This window comes from Taudactylus pleione, unplaced genomic scaffold (genome assembly GCF_031769625.1).
Source record: "Taudactylus pleione unplaced genomic scaffold, aTauple2 ptg000331l, whole genome shotgun sequence".
In the NCBI taxonomy this organism is placed as follows: domain Eukaryota; kingdom Metazoa; phylum Chordata; class Amphibia; order Anura; family Myobatrachidae; genus Taudactylus; species Taudactylus pleione.
In genome coordinates this window covers 1,774,944-1,789,426 of record NW_028284732.1, presented here as the reverse complement: position 1 = coordinate 1,789,426, position 14,483 = coordinate 1,774,944, and the positions used below count along the sequence as shown (strand labels likewise).

The following is a 14,483-nucleotide window of genomic DNA, read 5'->3' as shown; positions in this document are numbered from 1 at the left end:
GACTCGAACCCTGACTGCATGGAGAGGTCAGCGCGAAGACGGGTAAGTTTCTTCACAGGTGTGGGCAGGCTATTCTGAACTGGGAGGGGGAGCTAGTACTGGGGGCAAGACTACTTGGGGGCATTGCATAAGGGGCACAACTACAGGGGGAACTGCATAAGGGGCACTACTGTATCAACGTGGATAAGGGACACTACTGTGTGTCATAACATGAATAAGGGGCACTACTGTGGTGTAATGTGAATGATTGCTGCTGTGTGGTGTAATTTGAATTGGGGATGATATGGGCGGAATTAAATTTTCAGCCCCCCCCCTGAGATGAAATGGCCGAAAAGTGACCCGTTTGGGCGCCCAAACTGCACTATTCGCGATCGCGCCCAGAATTTTGGTCAGGTGTAGCTGTTTTAAGCAGCTAAACCCGACCTATAGGCGCGTTAATTGGCATCAATTGAATAGCGCCCCGCGATCTTCCGTCACTTTAGACGGGAGATTGGGCATGCTAAAACAATTGAATACTGCCCTATGTGTGATTTCGGCAGGACCTCATGCCCCTTGCTGCAAGGTCACGACTGCTTTTTTGCACACCCCGCCCCCTTTTTCGGGCTCAGTAGATCACAAAAGGTTTTAAGATCAGAGTCCAAAAGTCTGGCCTCCCCTGACGTAAGGGCAAGTGGTAGGGGTGCTAGTCTAGGCAGAAAAAGTCTCCCCTTCAAGTGTGCATTACATATAGGCTTACCATACTATGCCTTTAAACCAGACACTCATGAATTACACAGGTTCTGTGGCTGGCTGACTTCAAGCCTGCATTTCCCCTGGTTATAAATGTAAAAAAAATAAAGTAAAAAGTTTTCGTGCAGCCTTGTTAAAGTCAACATTTAGGTGCGAGCCATTTCAGGTCAAACTCACTGCAAATTGCATTTGTAATTTAATTCCATACTTGCGTGTTTTTGTTTTTTTCTGCGCACCTACCTGAGGGAGTGAGGTGATGGGGAAAATGTTTATTGTAAGGTAGAAATGTTGGGAAATAATGCAGACCCCCTTAGACATCTACCCTAATGACAAATTAGGTATTTAGAAGTTTTCAATGAGCTTAATTGGCCTATATTATTTTTGGATGTCAGCCATTTGACACCATTTAAAAACACCAGTACTTTTCTTAAGCCTACAAACAGCCTTCTATACGGTCCTGCTAATGAAATTATCAATTTGTGGGGGTCCAGAATGGTCTCCCCACTTCTTTAAGCCCTTCTCCCAGGTCGCATGCTATAGGGAATTCGCACATCCTCACTGCGAGTTGGCATTCTAATAGGATTGCATGATTATCGGGTGCAAGCATTCCTGTGAAGTGTGAGTTTCATGAGACACATTCGCACTTGCAAGCTCACACCTAACTAGATTGCTCCTCTAGGATATTAGAACTCAGGGATCATTCCAATTCCACGCGATGTACTCGTGGGTGCGAGTCGTGACAATGGCACACTTGACAGCGCGAATTCGCATTAAAAGTGCTTGGAGTCCCGTAGGGCTCGGAGCTGGGTGCAAGATGTGGTGCCTTTGCCTGTAATTGGATTGACCCCTCAATTGGGTAGTTGAAGCAGGAAAGTGCAGTGTGATATGTAACGTCAGGGACGAACCTTAAGAATCTGACAGCGCCAATGCTTTTTAAGGGAATAAAGGGAAGCTAGACATGTGAGTGCCGGAGGATGGTCATTCAGAACGGCGGTCACTTCATCTTGAAACGCTGACGAACTAGAAATTGATCTCTATAGAGAATAGAGAGGAATGAGTAAAGGCTCATACACACTAGATGATGTGCTGTATGAGCGATATTGATGAAAGATATTGGGTGTACACACTAAACTATATCGTTCAGTGATGTCATCCTGCCACATCCCTGAACAGGCACTTGCTGACAATATCGTCATATTGGGCTGCATGTTTGCATGACCGCAAACATAGTTAAGGACCCGCGTGAGCGTGCATCCTTGGTCATTTGGTGCATACACACTGGACCATATATCGTTGAACTATATTGTTCACATTTATAGGCTAGTGCAGTAGTTCCCAAACTGTGTGCTGTGGCACCCTGGGGTGCCTCAGGTTGGTGGTCCAGCACCAAATGAAAGTATTTATGGCCAATGTAAATATGTGGATAAACAGAAGTGCAAACCTGTCCACCACCACATAACTGAACCTAAGGATGACAGGTAATCACAATTTACTTCACTTTACTACAATTCCAGCCCCCCCCCCCCCCCCCTTGTACATTAACTGCAGCTATGCTTAGGAGTATATTTACTAAAGTAAGATATTGTAGTAGAGATTTTGCCCATAGCAAGCAATCATATTCTAAAAGGTGCTAGTTAAATGTTAAGTAGCATCTGATTGGTTGCTATGGGCAACATCTCCACCTCTAAAAACTCTCATTTTAGTAAATATACCACTAGGGGCCGGATTCAATTAGAGACTAACAGGGGTATTCAATATGAAATGTTAACTTCACTGTCGAAGTTAACGTTTCATATCGGAGTTTTTACCTGCGTTAAAGTATCGGGCGCGCTCCCGCTTATACCCGTATTCAATATAAAATTAACAAAAATGGGAAACTCCGAAGTTGGATTTGCGTAAAGTTACGAATTTTTCCTTAAAAAAATTGTAAGACCCCCCCTAAAGTAGTAAAAACATGGAGGAACACTATGGGTACCCCCGTTTTAGCCTTTAATTGAAAGTCGGGGATTTAAATAGCCGCAACAGGTGTTTTTTTCCCGACATTGAAGAAGTGATGCAGAAGAGCACTTAGGTTATTTTTTTCGTTTTTTTTAAGTGGTCCCATCAAATTTGGGGTACATGAAAATGGGTACTAGCATATTTTGGTGTCCCTAAAGTCATTTTTTTTAAATTCTGCATTTGTGCACCTGCCGCTATAATTCTATTCTAGAAAACATCTGCCGCATACTTGCAGAATAGCCCTGAACCTATTTCCCTATTGTTTAACAATTTTTTCCCATTTTTTTTTTCACCCCAATTTTTAAATTAATTTTTTGGGGTGTCCCTATTTTTTTTTTTTTTACTTTTTTTTGACACCGTTCTTTTTTAAATGTCATTCTCAGGGGTGCAGGCTATTTTTTTTAAGCCTGCACCCCTAAACCCCAATTCTGCACTTTTTTTCGACACCTATTCAATGGTGAAAAGTTATCCCCGTTTTTTATCAAAGACTTGTCAAAACTGCGATAAGTCTTTGAAATTGAATAGGGTGTAAAAGTAAAACCTGCGATAATGATGTCATAATTGCGATATTAACGCAAAAACGATGTTATCGCACCCATATTGAATACCCCTGTAAAAGTGCTGTTTGGAGATAAGTTTCCGCAGATTCGGACTTTTCGCCTGTTTTCAAAGTACAGGTTGAGTCTCCCATATCCAAATATTCCGAAATACGGAATAATTTTTGCATGACTGAGATAATGAAACTTTTGATGGTTCAATGTACACAAACTTTGTCTAAGGCACAAATTATTAAAAATATTGTATAAAATTACCTTCAGGCTGTGTGTATAAGGTGTATATGAAACATAAATGAATTTCATTTCTGTACACAAACTTTGCTTGAGCCACAAAATTATTGAAAATATAGTATAAAATGACCTGCATTCTGTGTGTATAAGGTGTATATAACACATAAATGCATTCTGTGTGTATATTGGGGTCCCATTCCCAAGATATTTCATTATGGTATGCAAATATTCCAAAATACAGAATATTCCGTTATCCAAAATACCCCTGGTCCCAGGCATTTTGGATATGGGAGACTCAACCTGGATCTCCATATTCAATTCCAGGACAATTTCGCCTAAGCGGAAACGCAATGCATTGTAATAGGCGGAAAGGTATCTCCTATGAATAGTAGGTGAAAAAAAGTGTAAATAATTATTTTGGGGTGCAAATGTGGGGAAATGATTCAGAACCCTTGGGACAGCCCCCCAAAGGACAAATCAGCAAAACAATTACCTCAGAACACCCAAAAAAAGTACTTTTGTTTTGGGGGCGAAAAAGTGGGAGGACAAGCATAAAAACTAGCAAAATACACTTCTTGGGGTCTGCAAGGATGGGTCAGGTGTTTTTAGGATTGCAGGTGCATGCCCCAGGTGTTTTTGACGTTTTTTAAAAGTTCACTTTTGAAACATTAAAATATGCTTGACCCACTTATTTTCAAGTACCCCAAATTTGACTGGACTACTTATTTTCACCAAAAAAATACTGCTTTATGCCATTCTTCACCACTTTTACAAAGATGCTAATTAGAAGAAATTTAAACTACTTAAGTACCCCAAACACTTTTATTAGGGCTATTAGTACACATCTACATAGATTCCCTATGTTAGTGCATCTTTTTTGGGGGGTATATACTGATTTCCCTACTTCTGAAAGTACTTTCCACCTGTTCCGCATTCGCCACTTTCCGTTACTCGCCTGTTTAGGAACTGAATAGGGAGAAAAGCGGGGACGCGCACGTAATGTTTCCGCCTCTGGACAGGCAAAGGAGGCAGAAAGTCGGACAGGCGAAACTTTTCCGACTTTTCGCCTATAATATAATACGGGCTTTAGGGCCGTCTTCAATTAGCGGTGAAAATTGACTTTTTTCGCCATTGGTGAAAACGGATGTTTTTCACCAAAAAAAACTGCATCATTTTCGCAAAAAAATGGATAAAAGTTTTCTCCATCCCAGACCAGGAGAGATAAAATGCAAAATCCCTATTTTTGGCTAAAAATGTGGGGATTTCTTTGAGAAAACTTTAGACACCCCTTAATGATAAATTACCGAAAAAAATAATTAAGTTGCGTACTTTGGTGAAAGCAACCGCACTAATTTTGGGTGAAAAAAAAATAAGAATATCACCATCGCAAGATTTCGCCAATGTTTTTCCCTGCTTTTCCAATGTTTTTTATTTTTTTTACACTGTGTGGTGCTGTCACTGCTTTGAGAGAGAGAGAAACAAAATAAATAATAGGAGGCTCAGGCTGAAAGAGTTAAAAGTCTGGAAGAATGGACAACAACAGAAATTAAATTGAGAAAGAGAAGAGAGTGAGACTGCAAGACACCTTCAATAACAAGTTTGATGTACCACAAAACATGTTTTACTTTACTTCTAAAAACTGCATACAGCCTTATAATTTTTGCACATTTTGTGTGTGTGTATATATATATATATATATATAATATAATTTTAAAAGTTTATTAGTCTATTATATGTTTAAGTATACAGTTTGCTTTAGAAAAAAAACAGAAACATCGGTTCCAAAGGACCAATGTTTATATCTAAATGTTTTGTATTCAATGTTAAAAACATCGGTACTTCAAATGTTTTCTGTCGATGTCCCATCCCTAGGTGCCACTGTTAGCCATACAAGTTATTAGATTTATTGTGAGCAAGTCTGTAGCTCCGCCTACAAGTCACGCATGCGCCCTGTGCTCTCCTCTCACAGTCACACAACCCGACAAAGCCCTGCTGACCTCTTTCTTCTGTCTATGTCCCTGCCCCCAGTGACCAGTGTGTGTCAGTATTAAGAGCCCTCCTCCCACTCCTGAGCATACTCCGTGTGGTGATTGAATGTCGCTATAAAGTCCGCTGCTATAGCAGGCCCCAATGCAGCGGCCATTTTATTGTAGCACATACATAGGTGTACGCACTGAACACTGCCCGACATTGCAGACAGGCTGATGATTACTTTGCTTCTGTCTAGTGCTAGTGTTCGTAAAAACCTCTTTCCCTGTCAGCCGACCCATGATACCTATTACACCGCGCTATGTGTAATGGTTGTGTTGTCAGTCACCATAATGTACTGCGCATGTGCGGCCTGCTAACCGGCGGCGCGTTCACTCCTTTCGCCTAGTCCTACTGTCCGTTCATGCGCACTGCGCGGCGTCTCCGTCTGCCCGGTAGGCGCGCATGCGCTGATTCCCTCTCGGGTTCTGAGCCCAGGCAAGCGCGCCCCCGGCACGGAGCGGGCAGCGGCCACGTAGCTGCGCGACACCGGGAGCGCGCACGGAGGGGGGCGCTCGGTGTAGTGACGTGTGCGGCGGAGGAGGAGGCCGAGGACAGGAAGGAAGCTTCCCGGGAGCCATGGACCGAGACACCCCGGGAGGGAGGGTGAGTGAGAGAGGTACCCGGGCGGGAAACCCAGACTCTGTGCATGATGAGTATAGGCCGAGGCCCAGGAGAGGGTCTGCTAGTGTCCATAAAGCTATTTCTTGGACAACGCCTGGGACTTCTAGGCCACAGTAAGGGGAATGATATTGTTCTCTGCAGGCCTCACTAGTACGGGGCTCTACATTATGTAATATTCATGGACTGCCATCTCTGGAATGGACAGAGCTGTATACATAGCCTATGGAGGCCGTGGCCTAGGGAGGGGCAATGCATTACCTGTTCTCTGCCATCACTCCCATCACCAACCACAGGCGAGGACTATTATCCACCCCACCGTGCCTAGAGGAACATTGTCAGCCCACCCCGTTATTGTGGACTGTCACTATAGACCCCACCTTAGGCTATTCTAATTAACTTTCTACAGTGGTTAAAGAGCCCATCTGCTACCCCAAATACAGGTGTGTCTGTCAGTATGCATTCTAAGTACAAGTTTTTAAGGTCTCCCAGCAAATAAATTATTAAAAATTGGTCACTTTAAAAGCGTTTTTATAGCCTAAATTTCATCTTATTTATTTAGCTAATTTTGCCCTTTTTGTTTATAATATTTTGACTTTCCTGTTTAATATTTTTGCAGATTTTTATGGCAATTGTCTAATACAATGGCTTTTAGCTGTGTTAACCCCCATTCTAGACTGTGTGGTTAATGTATAAAGATCTCTAATGATGAAATGCAGTTAAATATTTGAATATTTATTGATGTGCTGACGCATTCCTCTTTTCTTATTGTCCTTGTACGTTGTTTGATTATATTGCTAATGCTGTCACGCTTATTGCACTTCAGAAATTGGATTTCTGAAGTATGTATGTGGACTACCAAGAAGGTCTTTGGGCTCGATTCAATTCAGCGCGAATTGAATAGCGCCAGGAATGGGCTCCCAGGGCTATTTAATTCAGCGCGCTGCTAAGACCGACTAAGGATTTCTTCTCGCATCCCTCTTGGAATGCAAGCAGAAATCCAACATAAGTACAGGTGCGATGCTGTTTTTTGCCCTTAGTGCGCCAGAAATAGCATCGCATCGGGAAGTTTAGTCGGAGAATGCCCGTTCTCGCGACTAAACACCCTGTTTAAGGCGCGATAACGGGCATTTCCCGACCTAACAGCTCGCAGAATTAAATAGTTCCGGGAACTCCTTCCCGGCGATATTCTATGCGCTTTGAATTGAATCGAGCCCATTGTGCGTTTATAAATTGACATTTTTACTGTTCATAGTATTGGACTATTGTACATGGGGCATAAGCTTAGTTGAAGGTTAAGTAATGTAAAGGCTCAGCACAGTGTTTATACATTGTCCACATTGTTTGTGTTTTTCATGTTAAGTTTGCACCGTTTTCAGAGATTACGCATTCTACCTCAGCGCAAGTTATTTACTGCCATGATATAACATAAGAAACCCACACAAGGCATGTGGCAACATACATGTTTGTATTTCTGTCACTATGCTATTATTATAGTGAAGATGCATGTTTTTCCACTCATTTTGGTGTCCACATGGTTTTATGCATCAGACTAGATTATCATATTCTTGAAGTGGTTATTTGTTTCCATACATGTTTATAACACTGATATATTGGTCTGATCATATGTATGCACCAAATATGCATACCAGGTAGCCATGATCCCTGAACTTTTTTTTTTTTTTTTTCTTTTTCTAAGCTATGCTTTCTACAGAAGTCATGATGAACGTGTCTCTCTGGTCCTGGACAATGATGCTCACATTGTTTTTGTCACCCCTGTTGGGCAATAATGTTACTTTCACTTTCAAATAATTTTGTTAAACAGAAAAAAAGATTAATTCATTTCACCTTTCAATAAATGGCTTATTCTGTGCATTAACATTTAAAAGTATGAATGCAAAATTATCAATCTGCTCCAAAATGTTTTACTCCCTTTGCGCAATAGACCTGTTTTTCATTTTGTGTTAAATGTGCGCTTTTCCATTCTTATGAAGAGCTGAGTAGACTCCACTATTCGTCTGGGATAATCAGTAGGGAAGATATTTATGTAAGTAAATAAAATGTAACACTTATGATTTAGCAAAATACTTATGCAAGTTTGCAGGTTAATCATACGGGTCTGCTTTATGATTGAAGGGATATGTAATTGTTTGAATTAGCTTTACTAACGCAACGTTATTGGAGTCACCTAGCCTTAAAGCCAGGAAAGTTATTTTTTTTTTAATCCATTAATTGTGTTGTGATGTATATTTACTCTTAACACAATGAATGGGCTCAATCCAATTAGCCGCGAGTAAGTGCGGCTGTGTGCTGCACTTATGGTACTGCCAGACTAGAAGATTTTTGTTCACACCTATTTAGTGCTGCGTACAAAAATGTGTGAGTTTGGGCTACGAGAGGGGCAAATTGCGGTGCTGTTGCTGGCGTTTCTATGCTGTGTTAATGGCAACTCGCCCCCATTGCACCTAATTGGATTGAGCCCAATGTTCTTTACACAGTTGACCAATATACTGAATATATTCTGATAAAGGGGGCAATTCAATTCAGTGTGAATAGTGCAGGTAGGGAGCTCCTGGAGCTATTCAATTGACTGAGCTGTTTAGTCCGACTGATGATTTCTCCTTGCACATTCCTGAGGGTACGAGGAGAAATCCAACTAAAGTACCAACCGCGAGGCAGGCTTTTTGCCGGCTTAGTGCGGCGCTAACAGCCTTGCAGCTGGCACTTTAGTTGGACTTAATATTACTGTGAATTGAATAGCGTTATTCACACCGCAATTAATTGAATCGCCCCTAGTGATGAGTAACTGTAAAGGGTAGTGTCAAAGGTCCTTTTTAAGATTTTCCTATTCTAACTTCACAAGCGACCATACCGCATTTTTATTACATTTCTCTTACAGTTGGAGAATGACAGCATTCTTAGGGCGGAATTCAATTGATTACGTGGTCCGGATCTCCCGTCTAGAGTGACAGGAGATTGCGGGCCGCTATTCAATTGATGCCGTTTTTCGCGCTGATCGCGCCCATAGAGGTCTGATTTAGCCGCGTAAAGCAGCTAAACCCGACCAAAGTGCTTGGCGCGACCGTGAAAAGTGATGTTTGGGCGCCCAAACAGGTCACTTTTTGCACATTTCAGCTCTATTCCCCCTGGGGCTGCGAACTGAAATGTAGCGCTGGCAGCTGATCGCGCCCGACAGGAGAAAGAATTGAATAGCTCCGTCGGGCGCGATAGGGGCTGGAATCAATTGAATTCCGCCCATATAGTTCACTGATTACAATAAAAGCTTAATAAAATATAATGGCATTCAATTGGAGAGTGTTGCTGAGCACTTTGGACACTTGCCAAAAAGCGCTATTGTGAGTGCTTTGAAATCCTTTGTGGCTGATGCAGAGTTGAACACTAGTAAGTTTTGCAATGTATCTTGTGTGTTTTCTGCAGCGCGTGCTGCAGTGGAGAGCACACACAACTCTGGGCAATGCAGTGTCATCCGCATCTCAGTGGCATCTACTTGCAGCTGAAGACAGATAACCGGGTGGTAACAGGGCGTTCACACACAGGCAGGTTCAGTGAGGGCGTGCCAGTGGAATTGCGAGCTATGAAGAATTGTGCATCCGAGGAGATACGACTGTTTTCAGACGGATCTCTTGCATCAAGGACAGAGCTGGTGTAAGTGCGCACTGTGCGGTCACATAAAGGCAAATATCCAAATTTTTCTAATTGCTCTAAATGTTGGTGTAATTACGACGAACTTGTATTCAAGCCTGCTTCAGCCCCTTTGAGGGATTAAAGTGCCCATGTCATCTCTTCTTATTTTATTGGGGGAATAAATTCAATTGGAGTGTTTACATTCTACACTTTCAACAGAGTGAAAGTGTCACTATAATGCCATCAAAAAGTGGGAGGGTTAAATCTATTAATAACAAAACAATTATTTACAATACAAAACATGGCATGTTATAGGTTACTTTTTGTAAATTACACTAAAAACATACTGATACAGTATCAATGCAGATGTCTGGTAAATGCTTTACTAATATCCATTAGACCATAACTATAGATTGTCAGCTAGCGAGCAGGACCTTCCTACCTCTGTCTGTCTGTTACTACAGTTTTGTTTTTTTTAAATGTTTCCAGTTGTGAAGCGCAACGCAATATGTTGCGCTATATAAGAGTTAATAAATAACACAATACATTTTATTTAGTTTTTCTTCCTAAGATGCACCAAATCTTACAATTTTCCCAGGAAATTTACATTGCATATGGATCTGTAAGGAATTATCATGTTCAGAGATACTTGCCACTTCATCACTGATATTTATAAGTTGTCTTCTGATTTTTATGACACTTTATGATAAAGACAAAAAGGAATATTGATTTATACATTGCTATACGGTTCAGCCACCTGTAAACTGGTATGATGTCTGTAATAGCTTTGGAACTGGCTTTAAGAAGGGGTTATGTAACTTTGCAACAAAAGGTGGAAGATGTAAGAAACCGGCACTGATGATCAGGGCAAATTCTCTGCTGTGGTTGATGGTCTTGTATGCTGGGTTACTTATTCTTAGGGATGCCAATTCCGGGCCGTTTCTTCAAACCCCGGATTCGGGATTGAAAAAAAACAAAATTTTGGGATACCTGGGATTGGCCTGTTTTAAAAAATAAAAAATGTACCCTGCCCAGCCCCCACAGTATTTACCTCCCCCTTCCTGTTGAGAGCCATCTCACACAGCATGAGCTGCAGCCTCAGCTTGTCATTCCAAGCTCCCTTCTAGCCCGGGCAGTGTCCACCTCCCCAGCTTCCTGTGTCCGGAAAGCTGGCAAGGAGTCAAGGGTGGAGCGCAGGCAGCTGGAGAAGCCTGGCACCAACAACATAATGACTTACAGGGCGGTGGCAGGGAAACTACAGCATGGCCATGTAGAGGGGGGGGGGGCGCTCCAGCCGGCGCAGGGCTGCGCAGCGTGACCTCTGTCCTCACATCACGATGCACAGTGTGCACAGCCGGGGAAAGGGGGAGCCGGCAGCGTCAGAGCACTCTGCTGGAGGTGCTCAGTGCTGCCCGGCATTTAAATGAAAAACAATTATGGCCAATATCGGAATTGGAGGCTTCCAATCCTGGGATTCAATCCTGCCCATTTTTAGGCCCAAATCCCGGGATCCCGCCTCCCTACTTATTCTTTAGAAATTTAGCAATTGTAGCCGTATGGATGGAAATGTATTGGTATTAACTTGTGGTTGACTAAATTATTTCATTAGGTTTGTAAGAATCATTAATCCATTAAAAATACAATATCTACCAAGATAAGTGCTAATTACAGAGATATGTCTGAATTTCAAGTAGACTAGCAAGTCTTTTACTGAGTTTCTCTTCCATAAATCCAGACATTGTAGTAGCCACCTTGAAGTGACTGTACTATTTCTCTTGATTTCACTGAAAGCCACTTATACACCTTTAGACAAAGTCTAAATACCCGTTTTTTGCAGCTGCATGCGCACCGACTCGGGACTGGACTATGTGTCGGAGTCCCGGGTTTACCAGGGTTGGGCTGAGAGGACGGGAATTTGCCAGATCGATAGACCTGGCAATTTCCCAGGTCGCATGTGTGAAAGGGGCTTTAATGATTTTAGATTTCTTTGGGGGTGATTCAATCCTTTTGCGGAAATTTAGCTCCCCGGCCAATTACTATTCAACTACTTCCTGTGACTGCTACTTTTTCCCGGGGTTAGCCACATTAAGCTGCAGCTCCTGGGCTAAGTGTGGGCTTTTTGCAGCTGTTACTAGCCCAGAAACTCTACATCATCCTCTGCTTGCACCTTTCTGAGGGTATTCAATCGGCAGCACTGGCTTGCGGGATGCCGACTGTCTGAATACCGGCACCAAAATCCTGACTGGTTGAGAACCTCGAACCAGTATCTCAACCGCCGGTATCCCGCATGGTAAGTTGTAAGTGTTGTGGTAAGTGTTACGGGGAGGTTAGGTGTTAGGGGGAGGATTAGGGTTAGGCACCGGGTAGGGAGTGTTAGGATTAGGGGGAGGTTAAGTTTAGGCACTAGGAGAGGGGGGGGATGGGTTAGGGTTAGGCATTGGGGAGGGTGGGTTAGGGTAGGGGTTAGAAAAATTGTCGGTGTCGGGATTCTGGCTGTTGGGATGCAGCTGTCTGTATTCTGACCAGCGGAATCCCAAAAGCCGGGATTTCATACCCAACCCCTTTCTGAGGCAGGAGCAGAAATCTGCTTTAAGTAGGTCTTCAGGTATTTAATAGCTCCCGGCACTTAGTCCAGGAGCAAAATTATAAGAATTGAATTGTCCCATTTGAGCCTTCCAGAGCTGGTTAAGCATCTGCTGAACAGTTGTTGTATCTCTGATGTTTCTTAATGGAACCAGAGGAAGGACACTTCTTGGATATATGTATGTATGTCTATGTTCTAAGCCTCCACATTTAGGGTGGCAACAAAGATATTTATTTAAAAATGCACCGTGATTATCAAGCTTGCTCTGCTTTAATAATCCCACAAAAGGACTAGTCAGTGCAGCACCCATGTTTTTGGCGAAGTATATGCACAATTTGCATTATGTGCATGTCTGACAGCTTTCGTAAGTTTCCATTTGACTTCTCATTACCTCATGTTGCTTTGGCTGGGAATGAGTAAATACTGATTCTTTTGTTGGAAAACGAGAGGTGGTAGTAGCTTTTCATACATTCTATGTCAGTGCATGACAAATTCTGGGGGCCAGGTCGCTATGGCAACCAGATTTTGCTGCCTGGCAACCATAATATCCAGGGAGGCAGGACCCACTTTTTGTAAATGACTGGGTCCGTCCCCCAGGACACACTGCCCGCGCTGCAGCTAATCACCACCTGCAGTGTCTCCCCAGCCAATCGCCATGCTGCCTTTAGTTTCTCCTCAGCCTATTGCCATGCACCTGCAGTGTCTCCCTCCCTCCCTGCCCACCAGCGCACGGTTCTGCTATTTGAATCCAGCAGCTCTTCAGCGGCGCCTCAGCATCCTCCTCCTCGGGCTCTGAACCCCTTCCCTGCCGGTCACCCTGTGGTTCTCCTGACTGCAGCAGCAGCGTTATTGCCCATATTATGTTGTTGGTGCCAGGCTTCTCCAGCTGCCTGCGCTCCACCCTTGACTCCTTGCCAGCTTTCCGCACACAGGAAGCTGGGGAGGTGGACACTGCCCGGGCTAGAAGGGAGCTTGGAATGACAAGCTGAGGCTGCAGCTCATGCTGTGTGAGATGGCTCTCAACAGGAAGGGGGAGGTAAATACTGTGCCCAGTACTGCCTGCCCCTAACCCCTTCCTTGCCCCTAGTGCTGCCCCATCTACTATCTACCTTTACTACCTACTTCCAGCACTGCCTGCCTCTAAGCCCCTCCTTGCCCCCAGTACTGCCCCAGCTGCTACATACCCTCACCACCTCCCTACCCCTAGAACTGCCTTGCCACAACCCCTTCCTTGCCCCCAGTACTGCCAAAGCAGCTATCTAACCTATCTCCCTCCTTGCCTCCAGTACTGCCTCACTGTAATTTAATTAATAAGACCCCTGCACCTTGCTCCTTCAGCGCTCAGGTAAAACTCCCTAAGTGTGCGTCTCCCACCACCCCTACCCAAGTTACACATGTCTCCTCATATGGACTTATATAATTCCTCATCATCCCACATATGTAAGAATTTGGTAATACTGTGGGGTATACTATGTCTGTTGGTCCTACTGTATGGCATACTATCTGGGTCCTACAGTGTGGCATACTATGGATTTGGGCCCAAGGGGTGGCATAATATGGATTTGGACCCTAGGGTGTGGCACAATATAGATTAGAGGCAGGTATGTGCATGTGGCAGAATCTGATAACCATTGAAGGCACGTGTGGTGGTCTGAAGGCATGTGAGGAGGTTGAGGGGCATCGATCGGGCATGTGTGATTGTTTATACAAGTTTTCATATATTTTGGTAGTGGATGATGGTCTGGCTTCTAAACTTTTAAGCTGGCTCCTAGATTTTACAAAAATTTGTCAAGCCCTGTTCTATGTGCACTCACTTGAAGGATACATTGAAGATTTGTAATGGAGGTACTTCAACAAAGCCAACTGCATTTATTTATATTTGAAAAATAATGCTTGTTCATGTACACACCATTCACCTTATATCTGGCAGTAATGGACCATTCCGTGTGTTGATGGGGTTTGCAATATTTACAACGATTCTGCGTATCCACTAGGCGATTGAGGAACGACCGTACGATTACAACATTGTAATTGTACAGTCGTTCCTCATCCTGTATAGTGCCTACACTGAATGATGTTCAGTGCAGGCA

At 43.3% G+C, this 14,483-nt stretch overlaps 1 protein-coding gene across 3 annotated transcripts in view; it reads left to right on the top strand.

The window, feature by feature from the left end:
• The first annotated feature begins 5,799 nt into the window (after positions 1-5,799).
• Positions 5,800-14,483, top strand: part of ZNF652 (zinc finger protein 652) — a 74,648-nt gene continuing 65,964 nt past the window's right edge. The window contains exon 1 of one of the 3 annotated variants that reach the window (XM_088443575.1): positions 5,800-6,149. The gene's annotated coding sequence lies outside the window, so the exon portion shown is untranslated. The other 2 variants (XM_088443577.1, XM_088443576.1) reach the window with 2 other exon arrangements.